The sequence below is a fragment of the Mastomys coucha genome, unplaced genomic scaffold (assembly GCF_008632895.1).
Source record: "Mastomys coucha isolate ucsf_1 unplaced genomic scaffold, UCSF_Mcou_1 pScaffold22, whole genome shotgun sequence".
Classification (NCBI taxonomy): domain Eukaryota; kingdom Metazoa; phylum Chordata; class Mammalia; order Rodentia; family Muridae; genus Mastomys; species Mastomys coucha.
In genome coordinates, this window is record NW_022196905.1 from 83,716,775 (window position 1) to 83,735,118 (window position 18,344).

Genomic DNA, 18,344 nt, shown 5'->3' on the forward strand with positions numbered 1-18,344 from the left:
CATCCCTTCTTCAGATGACTGGGGAACGTGATAATGGATGTTGTGGGATTGAAGTCAGAAAGTAACAGAAAACAGAAGTGTCAGCAAAATCAATATCCTGTGTTCTTCAATAAGTAGATTATTAGGAATAAAAGAAAGAGGTTGAGAGGAAGATGTGCAGGGGGAGGAGAAATCTGTAGACTGAACACAGACATAAGAACGGGGCAACCAATCTCATGTGTGCAACTTACTCAGATTCTGAACCAACCGAATCTCTAAAATTAGGTGATGAAGATTAGGACACAATTGTGAAAAAGAACACTGACTTGCTCTTTAGTGAGGCTGAGGCCTTGTTTAGTTTAACCATGATAATGATTGTTGGAAATCAGTGTTCCAGAAGAAATGCCATTGTTCCCAGGACTTGCTTCAAAATCATATAGCTTTAGGAAAATGGGTAGTGATAGTATATGAAGAAATGGTGGTTGTTGATTGTTAGTAATTGTTAAAATTGAGTAAATGTTACAGAGGATTCATTACAGTCTTCAATTTAGTAGATGATTAAATTCTTTTTTAGAAAAAGGTTTTAGAAAGAATCTCCATTCTAACCCAGAGCCTATCTCCAATTGACAATCACTTGCAAAAATAAAATAAAATAATAAGGCGTCTGACTGGTTATATAATCCACACTGACGGTCCCCATGCCAGCAATTGGTGGCCTAGACAAAATGAACTCAGTTGTTTTTGGAGATATGCTTTGCCTCACAGTGCTTTGTTTGGGCCTTTTTTTTTTAATTTTATTTTAACATTATAGTTTTTTCTTACATGTTATAGCTTTTATGTTTTTATGGGATTTCTGTGTATGCAAGTGTGTATATCTCTGTATCTCCGTGTCTGTATGTTCTGTTTTGTTTTATTTTTTAGTTGCTTGTTTGTTTTCTAATAAGAGAGAGAGATAGGAAGGTACATATTTGGATGAGTGGGAAGATGGCGAATTTCTTAGAGAAACTGGTAGTGTGGAAGAAAATAACCTAAATATCTTATACAAAAAAGTCTATTTCTAATAAAAATTAAAATTATTTTTACCAGGACAGCCAGGGCTACACAGAGAAACCCTGTCTCGAAAAAAACAAACAAACAAAACAAAAACAAAAAAAAATCATTTTTAAGCTGGGAAGTGGTGATGCCCGCCTTTAATCCCATTTGGGAGTGGATTTCTGAGTTCGAGGCCAGCCAGGTCTATAGAGTGAGTTCCAGGACAGCCAGGGCTACACAGAGAAACCCTGCCTCGACAAAAACAAAAACAAAAACAAAAACAAAACCTAAAATTATTTTTAAGAGGGCTTTTAGAAAAAAGGTTTGCCAGGCCTCACTGATACAGAGGTAAGCTCCACCCCTTTAACAAGTGACCTGGAATCCTTCTAGAGGACAAGCAGTGTGGGTAGTCATGTCCTAAAAGGCTAAGGAGCACATACATCATCCCTGGTGAAGCAGTCTCTGGAAGGAAAGACCTGCTGTGCCCTCCAGCAATGCTGCTTCCTCACACTGCACATCTCTCTCCAGCTTTCTACTGACCAGAATTTGCCAGCTTGCCAGCTCACATTTCTCTGAGTTGTTTGGGTATCTGAGTCACTACAGAACAAGGGGCATGTCTTAACTTCATGCCCCTCCATCCCATGAACCCATGGGGCAAATCCTTAATGCTTGTCAAATTGAACTAAAGGAACTGCAGCTTGGAGTCCAAGGTCTCACAGCTAGTTGGTGGTGGAATGAAGACTCATGTTTTCATGTATACATTAAATTCTCTGGCTTCAGCGGAAAAGAGCCCTTCCAACCTTGCCCTCTCTTCTTCAGAGACTCAAAGGCTCATAGTCAGTTATTAAAGTGACATATTGCCGGACCGTAGTGGCCCACGCTTTTAATCCCAGCACTTGGGAGGCAGAGGAAGGTGGATTTCTGAGTTTGAGGTCAGCCTGGTCTACAGAGTGAATTCCAGGACAGCCAGGGCTACACAGAGCAACCCTGTCTCAAAAAACTTAAGTGACATATTAACACAGATCGACAGGAAGACACTGCCCACTGTCACTCAGGGATGTAGATGACCACAGAGCACCACAAGACTGACTTTCTGGAAAAGAAATACCTTTATAGAGTAAACAGCCCGGGACATACAATATCAAGTGTGTGAACTGAGAGTTGCTCAAAGATGGGTACCAGATGGACCTAGCAAAAACACAGAAGACAGAGAGGAAGCTTGGCAGAGCCCAGCAGCCTGATGACACAGGAGCAAGTGAGATTTAGAAAGGAATTATAATTGCTTTCCAGAGATGCTTGCTATGTTTGCACAGTCACGCCACCAGCACATTCTTTTTTTTTTTTTTCTTTTTTCTAGAGACAAGGTTTCTCTGTGTAGCCTTGGCTGTCCTGGAACTCACTCTGTAGACCAGGCTGGCCTCGAACTCAGAAATTTGCCTGCCTCTGCCTCTCAAGTGCTGGGATTAAAGGCAAGCGCCACCACTGCCCAGCCATCAGCACATTCTTATGGAAGAAAATTCCACTCTGTCTATTCATGTGAATGCAGCAAGGCCTGCCTTCTAAAGACTCAATGAGCAGAGCTAGTGCGAACCTTCATGGGAATTTTCAGAGAAAAAAGGCAGTCCAGGCAACCCTCCGAAAAACACATTAGTTGGGGAAAAGCAAAAAACGGCTTAAGTTGTGTTTCTGTATAGGTGTGTGTTCTTGTTTAAACACAAGATTGTTCTTGCAAACCACAGTTTAACCTTTGAAATGTACCATAAAAACAGCCTATAAACCAGCCTGGAATTCCAGCATGCAGGTGAGTCACGAGGGGGAGGTATTAAGTCTCCTTTGCTGCGTGCACAGTGAGTACTAGACTCAGTCTGAAAACAAAATAAAACAACAAACAGACAACATTCAGTTGATGACATTGTTTTAAAAATACACAATCATGTATATCTCCCCAAGATAAGTATAAATAAACTATTCCTCAGAAGCTAGGAATCAAACAAATCTTCCAGAATGTAGAGGGTCAGCAGATGCCAACTTTTGATAGCAAACGTCCTTATGGAGATGAAAGAAAGTGTCATACTTAGTGATTGTCACGAGTGGCCCCTCGCTCCTCAGCCTCGGTGATCTTCACGGGTGGCCCCTCGCTCTTAAGCCTCAGTTATTGTCACGGGTGGCCCCTCGCTCCTCAGTTTCAGTGATCATCACCGGTGGCCCCTCCCTCCTCGGCCTCTCCAGCATCTGTGATATAAGGGAAATACCAAAGAAGGAGCTTTTCCTTTCTGGGTTTTTAATGTCACTAAAGAGACACTTTCCTCCTTTGAATTTGGAACACCAGAGATCTGTCCAGGTGTCACCAACTGAGACTGGAGACATTCAGAAAGAAGTAGGCCCTCCTGGGACACTGTCCTCTAGTGTCTTCATTGTCCAGCAACAGAGGTTGCAAAAATCAGTCTTGTCCCTCAACATGACTCCCTGCTAACCGCTGGGAGCCTCACCACGCCAACCAGCCAAGCTCAGAATAAATATAGACTAGCTTATTGTCTCAGCTTCCTCAGGCTCCGTAATAACTTACCACAAAAATTGTATGCCTTTAAACAACAGCCATAAACTCTCGCAGGTCTGAAAACTGGAAGTTGGAATCAAGGCTTCTGCTCTTTTGGAAGCTTTTTCCCCGCTTCCAGCTTCTAATCGCTCAGAGTCTTACTTGGCCTATGCTCATTAATTTATTCATCTTAGATGGCAAAAGACTGAGGTTGTTTCTCTGTCTCAATTCAGTGGGGATTAAAAAACAATATTTCTTTATTGCAGGGAGGCACCCTACCTAGTTCCTGACCATTAAATAGCAGTAGCACACTATGCATTGTGATGGACAAAAGAAAAATTAGGAAAAAGTACAAGGAAGGAAATATTATACATTTCTAAATTATGAGACTCACTGGAAATCCAGCAGTTCTCAATGCCTCCCATTACAGCTCCAGACAGAATAGATTGTTCTAAACCAACAGCAGCTTTGATTGGCAGGCCAGCCTGCCACGTGTGAGAGGCTAGAAGGTCCTTCTAGAGCTTTCTGATTTGGACCAGGCAATAGCAATAGTGTGTGTGCTATTTTGGGTGCCCATGGGAAATTCTCAGCACCCTTTTACTTCTTCCCTAGGCTTTTAATATTGGCTAGCTGAGAAAGGGGCCACAGGAGATGAAATTAGCTCACTGCTGTGTGAAAATGGAGAGCCTGCCTTCTGTGTGGGACAGGATCTATTTGTGAAAGCGCCTCTTTCTGCGTACTGTAGGTGAGAGGTAGGAAGGCAAGGGCTAATAAGAAGCCTCTCTGGGAAATGCACACGCTGTTACATTTGAGGAGACTGGAGGCCTGTTTGTCACTGTGAAGGTTTGGTGTGTGTGTGTGCCTGTGAAAGTATATGTGTGCCTGTGTGTATCTCTGAGTGAATGTGTATGGGTATGTGTAGGTATGTGGCCTTGTGTATGTGTGTGTGTGTGTGTATGTGTGTGTGTGTGTGTGTGTGTGTGTGTGAGAGAGAGAGAGAGAGAGAGAGAGAGAGAGAGAGCGAGAGAGAGAGGTATGATATGTGTGACGCAACATGTTTTCTTCTATTTTCCTCCTTACTAAAATAATTAGAATTTTCTAAAGGCTCTCAAGTAACATAAGATGTCTCATTACAGAAAATTAATATTCAAATGATCCACATATTTTAGAGAATCTAAAATTTACTTTCCCACCCGTAGACAAGTAAAATACTTTATACTATAAGACAATAGTCATATCTCTCTCTTCTGAGTAATAACCACAAACAGAAATATTTATTTGGTTATGAACCTACATACTTGAGTACCTTTTTTAATTACAGCTACTCAGGATGAAAATTAGCACTTGAAACTCCTTTCTCTGGAAAAATATAGTTTCATCCACAGAGGATTTGGTGACTTAGGCTACTTGCCTATGTAGGTAAGAGAAGAGAGGGATCAACTCCTGAGTCTATAAACAAATCTCTTTGATGAGAACCAGGTTCATGCTGAGATGAGAAGTTGCAAAGTGAGAGAACTGTGTCATTATATTTCTAAAATCTCAGAGGGTGTCATGGAGTCACCAAAACAACCGAGAAAGAGCCTGGTATCCAGCACGGGCGCCTGAGAAACCAGGAGTAAAGAGGTTCAGAAGCGTTCAGTGTTTGGCTTTTTTTTCTGAAACATCTAAGATGAAAGAGTTAATCTAGAGATCTTGGTTATGTAAGAGGTGAGCAGGTCAGGCAGCTCATATGTCTCTGCTTTGGGGCAAATGTTTGAGGTGACCAAACTTTTCCATGGGAGATTGGACTGGATGATAATGCTCAAAGAATAAAAGAAATGACAAGAAACGTGAAAGTTTGAAAGTGAGCTTTTCTACTACTGACATCTGAGAACATCCTGGGCTCTCCAGAGACATTTGACCCAAGGAACCAAGCAGACTGGGGCCCCTCCAACCCTGGAGGGCCTGATGAGGCCAGAAGTGGGTCACAGCTGGTGTTTCTTTTGTTGAGCCAAACTTACTTAAAAGTTTACAAGTCTCCCTGCCCCCCATGTTTGAACTGGCTACCTTTTTGGAGATAGTATCCCTTACAACTTGAGACCTGACTTGAAACATGAGGGAAAACTAGGACTAAGTCCTGAATAGACCCCCCAAAGCTCCAGGTTCAACAGCCACAGGAAATGCCTCTGGGAACTACTGAGAGGGGACAGCCACTGTTCAAACAAGAACTACCCAAGAAGAACCAAGAGCCTTCTGACCTGGTTGGAGTTCTAGGGGAAATGAATAAGGAGTCCATGACAATCAGGCTTGGGTTTGAGGTTTCTGGGAAGTTGCAGAAAACTTGAACCAGAGAGTCAAGGTTCTTTGGCACATGCTATTTACTAATAGGAAGAGTGTTGGTATTCATTGGTTTGTTTGTTTGTTTGTGTGTTTTGATCTGTTATTTATTCTGGTCCAGCTTTACCAACAACAGCAGTTTGGATTGGGGTGTGTGCCTATATTCTTTGCTGTATAATCATTGACAGTTGTCTTCCTCTTCCTTCTCCTCATTCTCCTCTTCCTCTTCCTCCTCTTCCTTCTCTTCCTTTTTTCTTCCTCCTCCTCCTTCTCCTTCTCCTCCTCCTCCTCTTCTTGTTTCTTTGTTTTTTTGACTGTTGAGAGAGGGTCTCCTATATCCAGACTGGCCTCAAACTTGCCATATAGCCAAGGATAAACTTGGACTTCTGATCCTCCTGCCTCTACCTTCTGTGTATTGGGATGACAGGTGTGTATCATGTCACCATGTCCAGTTTAGATGGTGCTGGGTCCAACCCAGGGCTCTGTGCATTCTACTCATACTCTCCACCAATTGAGTGCCACCCCAAACTCAAGGGTTGTAAGCACCCTAACCTGACTTGTGTTTGACTACAGGACTTCCCCTCTCAAATGCAGCTCCTGCCTTGGAATTACAAGAACAAGGCAAACTCCACCTTTGTTATGTGCTGAGTAGTCCTGACTGCCCGTTTTCTTAATACATCTGATGTAGCAAGTTCAGAAGACACCCCCACCCTGACCTTGCACCTACAAGAGAGCAATTTCCCCTGGCTGTGATCACAGAGGAAAGGTAGCAGGTCCCATTAGCAGAAGTGCTGTTGGCCCTCACTGTGCTGAATGAAGGTGAAGATTAGACTGGTTCTATATTTTCTTGATTTTATTTTTCTAAAAATGAATTTAAAAAAAATTACACCTAAGTAATGCGTGGGGTTTTTTGTTTGTTTTGTTTTGTTTTTGGTTTGTTTGTTGTTGTTGTTATTGTTGTTTGGTTGGGTGTTTGGTTTGGTTTGGTTTGGTTTTATTCTTTGTGGTAAGAAGTTCTATAGAACACAGGAAATTACCTGAAAGCTGTGTAAATTTGGGTAACTTGATTAACAGATCGAAATCCATCATAAAACTTTAGGCTGAAGTCATGTAATGTTAGCTAAAAGAGTCAGACCATGGCTTTCAAAGGGATTCTAGGCCAGCTTAGTCAGTGCTTTCTCCTTGTATGGCACCATTTTGAAATAAAAATTCAGCTTCTACTATGGAAAATGATTAAGATCTGCATAGGCTTAATTTAACATAGATTATAAATGGCATGTTCTGGTGACTGAAATAAAATCCAATGAATGAACTTACTTACAATGTTTTCAAGAACCTTATTTAAAAATGTATTTCATAGTTGGAATGAGGTCACTGAGAAGAGCCTTGCCTCCTTTGCCATCCAATAAATAAACAGAGTAAGTGGTCATTTGGGCATCTGCTGCTTGTGATTGAGAATGGCTTCATTACCTGAGGCTTTCCTAAACTCTGCCGACTCCCACAGGGATGCCTGGAAGTCCATGAACTGCCTGAATTGTATCAAATGTTTTGTGTGTTCTGATGGTCACTGCTTTGTTTGAACAAAGACCTTTAGATATTACTCAATACCTTAGTTCTGTACTTCCAATGAAGTCAACCTCTGATATTCCTTCTGTGATTCTTACTATTAAATGATTCAGACTTCTTTAAAACAACAACAACGAAAATCTCACAAGCCTCCTCAGAATGTTTTAGTAATTAATTATTCATACTTACTTGAGCTGTAGCTTCCACCACACCCATTCATTTTGTCCTCATTCTGCCTCAAAGGCAGAAGCTGACCTTTTAAGTTGTGGATCAAGAACTGGAGGAGGCAAAATGGCTGAGTCATGCCAATGGACACGGAAGTCAGACATGGTTGTTTTGACTTCTTGCTCTTTGTGCCATTCACCAGAGTCCAATATAAAGAGTATGGCAAAAGACCCAATTTAAGGGTAGTGTGATAGAGTGCTTATTTACCACAGTGAAGCCTTGAGTTCAATCCTGAACTCAGAAAACCAACTACAACAACAACACCCTCCTCCTTAATACACAAAGCTCAATAGTTTAGAAGCCGCTTTGAATAATAAAGGCAGTGGGAGATAAGCCAGAGACAAACAGCTCTACCCTGCCTCTGACAACAGCCTGAGACCTCTTTTCAGAGTTCATTTCTACTCAGCTGGAGCCAAGATTCTCGATTTCACAACAGGACAGAATCTCAGAACAAGAAGTAAAGTGGGAGTTTATTGAAAAGATTCTTTGACATAGACTTAAGCAGAGAGTTAAAAGATGGGCTGTCTGTTTTTTTTTTTTTTATCGCTATGATAAAACACTGACCAAAACCAACTTGGGGAGAAAAGGATTTATTTGGCTTATAGATTAGAGTCCATCAGCAAGAAAGTCAGGACAAGAAGTGCACGCTGACAGGAGCCTGATATAGCTGTCTTCTGAGAGGCTCTGCCAGAGGTTGACAGATACAGAGGAGGATAGAGGAGGATTTAGAGAAAGGACTGAAGGAGCTGAAGGGGTTTGCAACCCAGTAGGAGGAACAGCAATATCAACCAACCAGACCCTCCTCCACCCAGAGCTTCCAGGGACTAAACCACCAACCAATGAGTACACATGGAGGGACCCATGGCTCCAGCCATATATGTAGCAGAGGATGGCCTTGTCTGTCAACAATGGGAGGAGAGACCCTTGGTCCTGAGAAGGCTTGATGCCCCAGTGTAGGGGAATGCCAAGGTGGGGAGGCAGGAGTGGATGGGTGGGGGAACACCCTCATAGAAGCAGGGGGAGGGGTTGGGATAGGGGGTTTCTGGGGCTGGTTAGGGAACCAGAAAAGGGAATAACATTTGAAATGTAAATAAGTATCCAATAAAAAAATCATTTTTAAAAATAATACATTGAAATGTAGTACATATAGTATCTATTGAATTTCCATTATAATCATTCCCCTTCATGTTTTAATATACATGAAAAGTAAAGAATCACTAAAATGTATCTATTAAAATACAGAAATTTTTTAGTAAGAATAATTATAGTTCAATGTTGGACTAGTTTTATCATTTTATTTCCCTATGTTCATATAAGTCATGAAGTAAAAATCAGTGATGACTAATTAAAAACAATAATTTGAGCCATTTGACAGTGTGTACTCTAGTGTAATAATTGCCACATAGCAATTTCAATAAAAACATATTTTTTTCTCATTTAAAAAAAAGAAAGAAAGACAAAGAAAGAAAGGGAGAGAGAAAGAAAGAAGGAAAGAAAGAAAGGAAGACAGACAGACAGACAGAAAGAAAGAAAGAAAGAAAGAAAGAAAGAAAGAAAGAAAGAAAGAAAGAAAGGAAGGAAGAAAGGAAGGAAGGAAGAAAGGAAGGAAGAAAGTCAGGATAAGAACTCAGGCAGAGACCATGGAGGAATACTGCTTCCTGGCTTGTTCCTTCAGCCTTGCTCAGTTTGCTTTCTTATATACTTGCACAACTAACTGTCCAAGGGCAGCACTCTCTGCAGTGAGCTAGGCCCTTTCTCAGCAATCAGCAATCAAGAAAATGCTCTCCAGCCTTCGCTACAGGCCAGTTTGGACGTGGGCATTCTCTCAACTGAGATTCCCTTTGCTCAGATGACTCAAGCTTCTGTCAATTGGACAAACAAGCAAAACTAACCAAGGAAGAGTCCACTCTCGAGAGCCTGGGGATGGGTGTCTCAAGAGTGAGACACGACAACAGCTATATAAACTACTTTGGTATCTTCCGAAGTTAGATGTCACAGGGTTGCTTAGGAACTCGGATGAGATCATGGGTGATTCCTAAGTACACTGCGTGGGATGACAGCTAATAAGGAAAGAGTGCAGGTCACAAGGTTTGCACAAAGGAGCATTAACCCCTTGTTGCTGTAAACATATATTGTCATTATGGGATGCCTGGGAAATTTCAGGTTGATATTTGAGGAAGTAGTAAGATCATACTCAAAGGCCTTCTATGCTTAAGCCTTGAGCATGTGTCTGCTATTTTAATATTCCTATTTGAAATACATTATTTAAAAGGAATATTGTCTCTGGGTATCTTCACAGCAGATCTTGCTATCCCTACTGGAGCTCTCGACTCCTGACTAACAAGATTTCAACTAGACTCTGGTCCTTTCCCCTCCAAATGCCTCTGACTGTTTCTTGCCTTTTCATCCTGCCTCAAAATGAAAGAAATCAGACTAGTAGAAAGCATGAGGTTTTGTTTATAACTGGGAAACGCAACTCAGCAGACAGAGTTCTTCAGTCTCTTGCTCTTTAAATTCTAATAAGAAAAAAAAATTATGAACCACCTTGCAGCTTCCTCAGAGTTCCGGTAAAATAGGCCAGTCTTCACAATATTCTGACTGTCAACAAGAGCTCCCAGTACAGACTCGAGAGAAGCCACAGCACGGAATTAAAGTGACATGTCCAAAGGCTACAGAGCAGAGCCAGGGCTCCATGACAATCTTATGACCCTAGCTTGTGCCTGCTCATTGCAGGACAGTAATGGTGTTCTAAGGCTGAGTACATCGGTGGCCTTCATCCTATGGGACCATCTTTATACAAGTCTGTTGCAGAGGGAGCTGTTTTCAAAAGAAATTCCAAGCTAAATGTAAACAGGCCACTCCCAAGTATCTACATTGGAAGTATTTTTCTAAGAATACACAGACTGTTTCTCCATACCAAGCAAACAGAGGCTAGCCAGAAAAGTCCCAAGTATGACTTCTCCTCTGGAAGTGCAGACTATGACATTGTGACATACTTTGTCTGGTGTGTTTGCATTTTTTTCCTTCCAGAAGCAAACTCAACCTTAAAAAAAAAAAAGACAGTACGACAGATGCACCATGGAAAAAAGTTCGCCATGACCTCCTTGACTTTTTGCAAAACCCCATAGTAACTGTAGCACAGTAATTATATTATTATTTCTAATATTAAACCTTTTTCTTAGATGGGGCATAGACATAAATGGAACATTTTTTTTAGATTTACTTGTTTCTTTATTAATTTTTTTGAGGCAGGGTCTCTCTACATTGTCCCGGCTGCCCTGGAGTCCTCTATGTAGATCAGGTGACTTCTAATTCACAGTAATCCATGGTTTGCCTGCCTCTGCCTCCTGTGTGCTGGGACTAAAGGTGTATGCCACCATTCCCGGTAAGATTTTTTATTTTTTATTTTCAAAACAACTGTTCAGTTCTCACATGGTTTTTATTAACAAATATTAATTACCAGTAAAAAAATGGTTTTATTATGACATGTTAATACATGTGTATACTTTAGTATTTAATTGCTTTTTAAAACTCATTTCTTTTATTTTTGAGATTTTGAGATTTATATTTTAAGATTAATATAATTATGTTCTTTACCCCTTTTCTTTCTCTCAATCCAAACCATCATATCCTCTTTTTTCATTAATCTTTGTTACATGATTCTTATATATACATATATATTCCCTAATATAACCTTCTCAGTCCATATAATGTCACTCATATATATATGTTTCCATTGCTGACTGTTGGCGTTGGATAACTAATCAGTGTGCTCTTCCTTGGGGAAGAACATCTCTTCTGCTCTCCTTAGTCCTTAATTGTCTGTAGCTCTTTGTTTATGGTTAAGGACTTACAGTCTTCCCCCCCCACCATGCACTTTATAGTGTCTCTGTGATTGTCCTTGTCGAGCTCATGTTTAGACAGTCGTGTTCGTGAGACTTTATATATGGGTGTAGTTTCTGATATTAGTAGTAGACAGTCTCACAGCAAATTCTCTGATCCTTTTGCTCTAACAATCTTTCTTCCCCCTCTTCTGTAATGATCTCTGAGGCTTAGGTAAGGGAATTTCAATGGAGATTTATCCCTTGGGATTGGGCACGGCAGCTCTTCAGTTTGATTGGTTATGGTTTTCTGAAATAGTCTTTGTCTGTTGCAAAGAGAAGTCTCTTTGCATGAGGGGTGAGGACTGCACTTATTTGTGAGTATAAGAGCACATATTTAGAAATAGTTGGGAATTATGCTGTTCTAGTAAAGTTGTCATTGTACATTCTCCTCCAAGACCCGTGACTGTACTGGCCCTGGCTACTTAACAAGATTTCCAGTACTGGGTATGATTTCCCTCTCGTTGAGTATCTCAAAACCAATTAGAGAGCTGTTGGGTACCACCAAGGTATGAGCAGTACTATTCCACCCTTATAGAGTTATCTCACCGTGCTAGCAGTTGTTGTGGTACATAGACATCATTAGTTGGATAACTAAACTGCACCAAGAGTACCAAGAGGGCAAGAGAAAAAAAAGGCTATGCTGTTTAATAAATGAAGTGCATTGAAGTAGTGGTAATCATGCTTTGGCAGCAACCAACTGCTCTCTGTTAGAGCTATGACCAGCTCAGTAAGACGGAAGAACTGGAACGCTAGCTAACTGTGGCTTGCTTCCTTTCTCTAGAAGCTTGCTTGTAGAAGAGATATGTTTACAATCATGTTTGGCTGAAGAGTCACATATTAAAATTCACTGGCACATGCCTAGTTTATGTGTCTCGGTTTTGACTCCTAAGAGATTTACACCTGTGAATTGGAACAGAAAATAATGGAGAATTGTCTGCCAACACAAAAGAATTGTTCAGGTTGTCAGTCTGACAGGGAGCTCCAGTGATGGTAGAACTTCTCAGACAAGACCCCTATTGCAGATGTACAAAGGAGGTGGGCTTAAGAGTCATGGCTTTGAATTGCAGCTCTTCTGTGCCACAGACAAGGAAAGAGGAAACCCAGCGCGTATTAAAGCTAATAAACGGTATACCACCCATTGTGTTGGGTAAACATTTTCATATTTAAGGTTGGTACCATTGGTCCTGATTCCGAATGAGAAAACGGACTATATAAGGCACAATCATCTGCCCACCACTGCGACTGAACACAGTAGGTTCAGCTTTTGTTTAGTGCAAACCCAGGAAGCAAAACTGAGAAATGAAGAGTTAATGGGACACTTTACAAGTAATGCTGATAAGGAATAACTTCTAAAGAAGTTCTTCTCAACCAAAGAACAAACAAACAAAAGAAGCAAAGGGCTCGTGTCATGGTGTGTGCCTGCAAACCCAGTTTTGGAGAGACTGAGAGGCGGGAGGGTTGCCCACGTTTTCCTGAAGTTCTTGGGGTGGGGTGAGGGATACCCATTTTAAAGGTACTGCAAGGCTAACTATGTAACTATAAGTTCTGTAGTTGTGGTGAGTTGGAATGATATGGATTCCTAACCAAATCACCATGCTATCTTTAGCCCCTTAATACATGCCACTCATTGCCTATTGCTGTGTCTAACTTGGCATCAATGTAGCAATTATATGAAATGTTTCTATTGTTAATAGACCTCTAGTGTCCACCAACCCAGAAACTAAGACTGTTGTCAACAACATTTGAAACCTGCTCTGTTTTGCTGCAGGCCTAATGTTTCTACCAATGTTTGTGAAAACTGTGGGAAGTTATCACTTTCTTTTGTTTTATAACTAAAGAAATTTCATGAAACTACTACCATGCTGGAAAATGGTGTTTTAGGCACCTGAATGTATGCTCCAAGGCTGTGATCACTCATATCTAGCACTAGAATAAACTAACTCTCATTCTGTTTGAGGTGCAAGGCCTGTGTTTTTGCATCAACACTTATAGGTTCTAGGCTAGCCTGGGCTACAAAGTGAGACTGTCACAAAAGGCAAGAGCAAAGATGGAAGGGAAGGGGAGGTGTACAAGAGAGGAGGAGGGTTACAAATGTGCACAGGGGTCTTCAAGAAGGTAACTCATGTTCATTTGTATGGAAAATGTTCATCATGACAATAAAGGTAGAAACATTTCTGAGCATGCCCAGTTTATGATCATGCCTCTGTATAAACAATGGATAGGACCACCTCTGGGCAGAGAACTTACTTAGCATTAACATGAAGCCATAATAACCATGTTTTCCTCTAGGTCATGCACAAGTGCACATCAGTGATGTGGGATAGGTTCTTGTGTTTGTCTCTAGAGATCCTTATGTGAAACAAAATGAATAATGAAAGACACCCTGTTCCAACTCCCATTTACATGCATAGAACCCTGCCTACAAAAGCTTACACGGCCACAGAGCTAGTGTCTACCACCTTGAAACTCATGTCTCTCCCCCATCAAGCCTGTGCTTTTTCTATCTTTCTGTGTTTTTGCCTTTGTCTTTTGGGAGACAAACATCAAAATCCCCATATGGATTGTAGGATGATGGGAGATTAGTTTACCCAGAAACATCCTGATATGCAGTGACACTCCCATAAATAAATCTGTCGCTTCTTTCTCCATTTTGTGTTGGTGGTGGCATGAATTTGCCATTTAATTAGCTCACTAGGTTGATAGATGAAATGGCTTTTTTTTTCCTTTTTTATTATTTGGATCCACTCAGCTTTGTTCTAAACTGCAGAACCAAAAAGATGATGTAGAGATTCCTGTATGAATATGAGAACAAGGACAGACAAAATAACACTTTGTTCCTGTGGCCCAGGGAATGGAGTAGTACTGATCTCTCCCTGAGCAACTGCGTATGACTGTCAGGTGTCTTTTGAACTGTGTTCCAAAGTGTGATGGACAACTTTAATGTCCCTTCTCTAAGCAGCTGCAGTCTGTTGTTTGGGGAGAAGTGAAAGTAAGACAACAGTAGAGCTACACTCAAATAGACCCCATAGTATTTCCAAGGGCCTCTGTCACTGTAAGCAGGAAGACATATACTGTCCCAGCCTAGGACATGGTAAATAATATAGATAGAATGTCATCAGAACTGGTAGGAGGTGACAGCATTTTATTGGTTTGAGTAACAAACTGCTTTCCAAAAAGCATACAAAAGACTTTTCTGAGACATGCTTGGTTTTCTTTGTTTTACTTTTCTCCATAGCTTATAATAATGAGCTCCATCCAAACTGCATGGTATGAAAATAGCAAGCATGCTAATAAGCTACACTGGTGGGAAAATGTTTCATAAAAATGAGAAATGGTTTCCACCTCAAAAGTCTGTGAGGACTAAGTTAAAGTGGCCTCTAGCTCATTCTAACATGCAGTCACACTCTGTAAGTGTCATTTCTCGGCAGTGTTCATGACAGCAAGAGCTACCTTTGCAATAAAATCAATAGCAGCACATACATAAGTAATATCCACATGAAACCTCCCCAGACTTTCTCTGAAAGCAAAGGTCTACAGAAGGCCTGTCCAATAAAACTGTCTGTGATGTTGGAAATCTTCCCTGTGTTTTCCTACTTGGTAAGCTGTGGCTGCACCTGATGATGGAGCATTTGAAATGCAGATAGTGCAAATGGAAAAACTAAATTCTCCTTTTATCTAATTGTAACAGCTCATATGACAAGATGTTTCACTTATAAGAGACTGTAGCTGGGGTAATGGTGGTGCACACTTTTAATCCAGACCTTGGGAGCTAGAGACACGTATATCTCTGTGAGTTTGAGGTCACCATGGTCTATAGATAGCTTTCCAAGACAGTGAAGGCTGTACAGAGAAGCCTTGTCTCAAAAAACAAAAACAAAAACAAAAACAAAACAAAACCCAGAGGCAGAGAAACAGAGACAAAGAGAGTCATACAGAGAGAGAGAGAGAGAGAGAGACAGAGAGACAGAGAGAGAGAGAGAGAGAGAGAGACAGAGAGACAGAGAGACAGAGAGACACAGAGAGACTCTAGCTAATACAAGTCCACTGCACTGGGCTCCTTGCATACATATTATGGCTTCCATGAGTGTGTGTGTGTGTGTGTGTATGTGTGTGTGTGTGTGTGTGTGTATGTGTGTGTGTGTGTGAAAGAGAGAGAGAGAGAGAGAGAGAGAGAGGAAGGAAGGGAGGAAAAGAGGGAGGGAGAGAGAGAAAGAGAGAGAGAGAGAAAGAGAGAGAGAGACCTTAGCTTAAGCCTTCATTTTACCTGGCTGTATCTATTTTATAGATATGGCTGAGAAATGCGGTGGAAAATGGACTTGGCCAGGGTCATATAGTAAAGAAAGGACTAACAGATTGACTTGGGATTAGATCCCAGCATTTCTGGTCCCTGAGGGAAAATTCCCAGCATTCTGAAATCAAATTAGATTATCCTTTCCACCTCGGAAACATGCCTGCTGCCCAAGCATCACAAGCTCCGGGGTCCTTCTCATCTTCCTCCCTTCCCCCTCCTTTGGTACATTTGTGTTCATTTGGTACCTGGTATGATACACATACTGTTTCTAGGAGGTCTGGAGTCACTCACAACTCACTAACAAGTATTTATTCTTTTAATTTGACAACAGTTAGCTGTAAGACAACATATCCTAGAGGCTGGTCTGCTACAAAACGCTCACCATCACTGTTCTCACATCTAGTCCTTTCCATTGTTACCTCTCCTGAGTGCTAAACTCATGCCAACAGTATCTTAGGTATCCTTGAAATGTGAGATCAGATACTTCATCCTTGAAAAGTTGAGGTTATCAATCTATTTAATTGGACCATTGGTTGAGAAGGGATCATCAGGGGATTTTAGGGTGATAAAGAAGAGGGAAATGTCAGAAGTCAGACTCCCCAAGCAGACAGCCTTCACACTGGCAAAATATGTCTTATGTAACCATCTCTGAACTCTGGAGTCTATGAGAAGGATTTTAACTTCCAGGAGTATGACTGGGTGGTAAACTATGGTGAATTCCAACCGATGCCAGAGCCTAGATACTGACGAGTAGCTCTCCAGAGCAATCGGCAGGCAGCAGGAGGAGCTACGGGGAGCAAAAAGGATTCTCTCTTCAAATAACTAGGGACTCATTATCTGATTGCTACTTCTGGCCTTCAAGGGCAGCCTTTTCTTTTTGATGCTGTAACTCCTGTTCACACTGCTAAAGCAGCTTCCAGGGAATCAAAAGACAAACTTACTCTTCTTCCCCCACCTCTCCTCATTGTTGTCCTTTTCCTCTCTTAGGGGGATAAACATCTAATGTCTTGGATATGCAAAAGCAACTATATATTTGGGAAATTAGAAAATATGACCAGGAAAAGGCACAGAACAAAGATGTCTGTGCTTATAACTCAGGCTAACAACCAGCACAGCAAAAGCTTGCCCTGCTCAAACATCAGAGCAACTTAATGAACCTCGAGGAAGAGAAGGGTGTACTTCCTAGAGTTACTGCATGAATACATCCAAGCATCTGATCCTTACCTAAAGAAAAGTTACACATGTACAAAGAGATGAAAAATATGATCATTGAAAGGAAGAGGCATGGCAATACAACCAGTCCCTGAAAATGACCTGGTTGAGGCTCTACTTAACAAACATGTCAAAGCAGATGCCTTAAAGATATTCTAAGAGCTCAAGGGAAATATGGAGAAGGACGAGGAAACAAATTATAAACAAGTGGAACTGACAACAAAGGGATTGAAAGCCAGGAAGAAACGAAATTGACTGAAGCAGAAAGGTCCAGTAACTGAAATGAAAAGTTCAGTAGATTGACTCAAAGGCACAGTTAGGGTGACTGGGACTGAGCAGTGGGGTCCGGAAGTAGAACAATCGAAATGATTTCATCTGGGAAAAAAAGTTATCAAAGAAATTTAAACAGTGTTGTATGAAAATTTATCTACCAAACCAGCATATACATCATGGAAATCCCAGAAGAAGAGAAGGGGCATTACTCAAAGAATAAATGCTTCCAAATTACCCACAATTCCCATAGGGTATGAGTCCAAATACTGAATTCCAAAAAGGATAAACTAAAGAAAAAAAATAAAACAGCCATGCTAAAACACAATTATAATCAAGCTTCTAGAAGATGGAGATGAATCTTGAAAGCAACAAGAGAGAAGTGACTCATTACACAGGAATTGAAATGCCCGATGTTAGTAGGCAGTATGATACATACAATGTGCTAAAAAGACATACTGAATTCTGTGTTGAGAAAAATCTGTCTGGAAAATATATAGGAGAAAGACATTTCTGGACAGACATGTGCAAGGAAGTTCACTGTTGCTTGACTTCTACGGTCAGACTTCCAATGAGGGCAAGCAGGAGAAGCACAAAGAACGTTTTCCATGTCCTTTATGTAGGCTGCAACCAGAAGGTATGGCCCTGATTAAAGGTAGATCTTTGCACCTCAAAAGATGTAGATTGAAGGTGGGACTCCCCACTTCAAATGATTTAATAAAAATACAAAACAAACAAAAACCTCACAAGTGTACCCAGCAGCTTGGATTTTTTTTTTTTTTTTAATTCCAGATGTGGTCAAGTTGACAACCAAGAATAACCATTACAATGAGCAATTATAAAAGTATCATTTTAATTTATATTTGTAATCTGAGTCTTTGTGTTCTCCCTGATTAAAGAGAACATGTGTTGTTCAGCCTCCATTGAAATAATGACATAATAGAGACCCCCTAACTTTTAAGAAAATAAAACTTATTTTGGATCATTGTTTTAAAGGTTGCAATCCAAGCTGTAGTACATCCTTGTTTGGGGG

General features: G+C 40.9%; 1 protein-coding gene and 1 long non-coding RNA gene across 2 annotated transcripts in view; one reads left to right on the forward strand and one right to left on the reverse strand.

The window, feature by feature from the left end:
* Positions 1-18,344, forward strand: part of Parm1 (prostate androgen-regulated mucin-like protein 1) — a 104,995-nt gene that overhangs the window by 13,218 nt on the left and 73,433 nt on the right. The gene's annotated exons all lie outside the window — the stretch shown is intronic.
* The window catches only part of LOC116104476, a 70,702-nt gene that overhangs the window by 5,966 nt on the left and 46,392 nt on the right, over positions 1-18,344 (reverse strand). Inside the window, exon 2 of the long non-coding RNA XR_004123923.1 lies at positions 3,086-3,243. This is a non-coding gene — a long non-coding RNA (uncharacterized LOC116104476). The remainder of the gene's footprint in view (positions 1-3,085; positions 3,244-18,344) is intronic.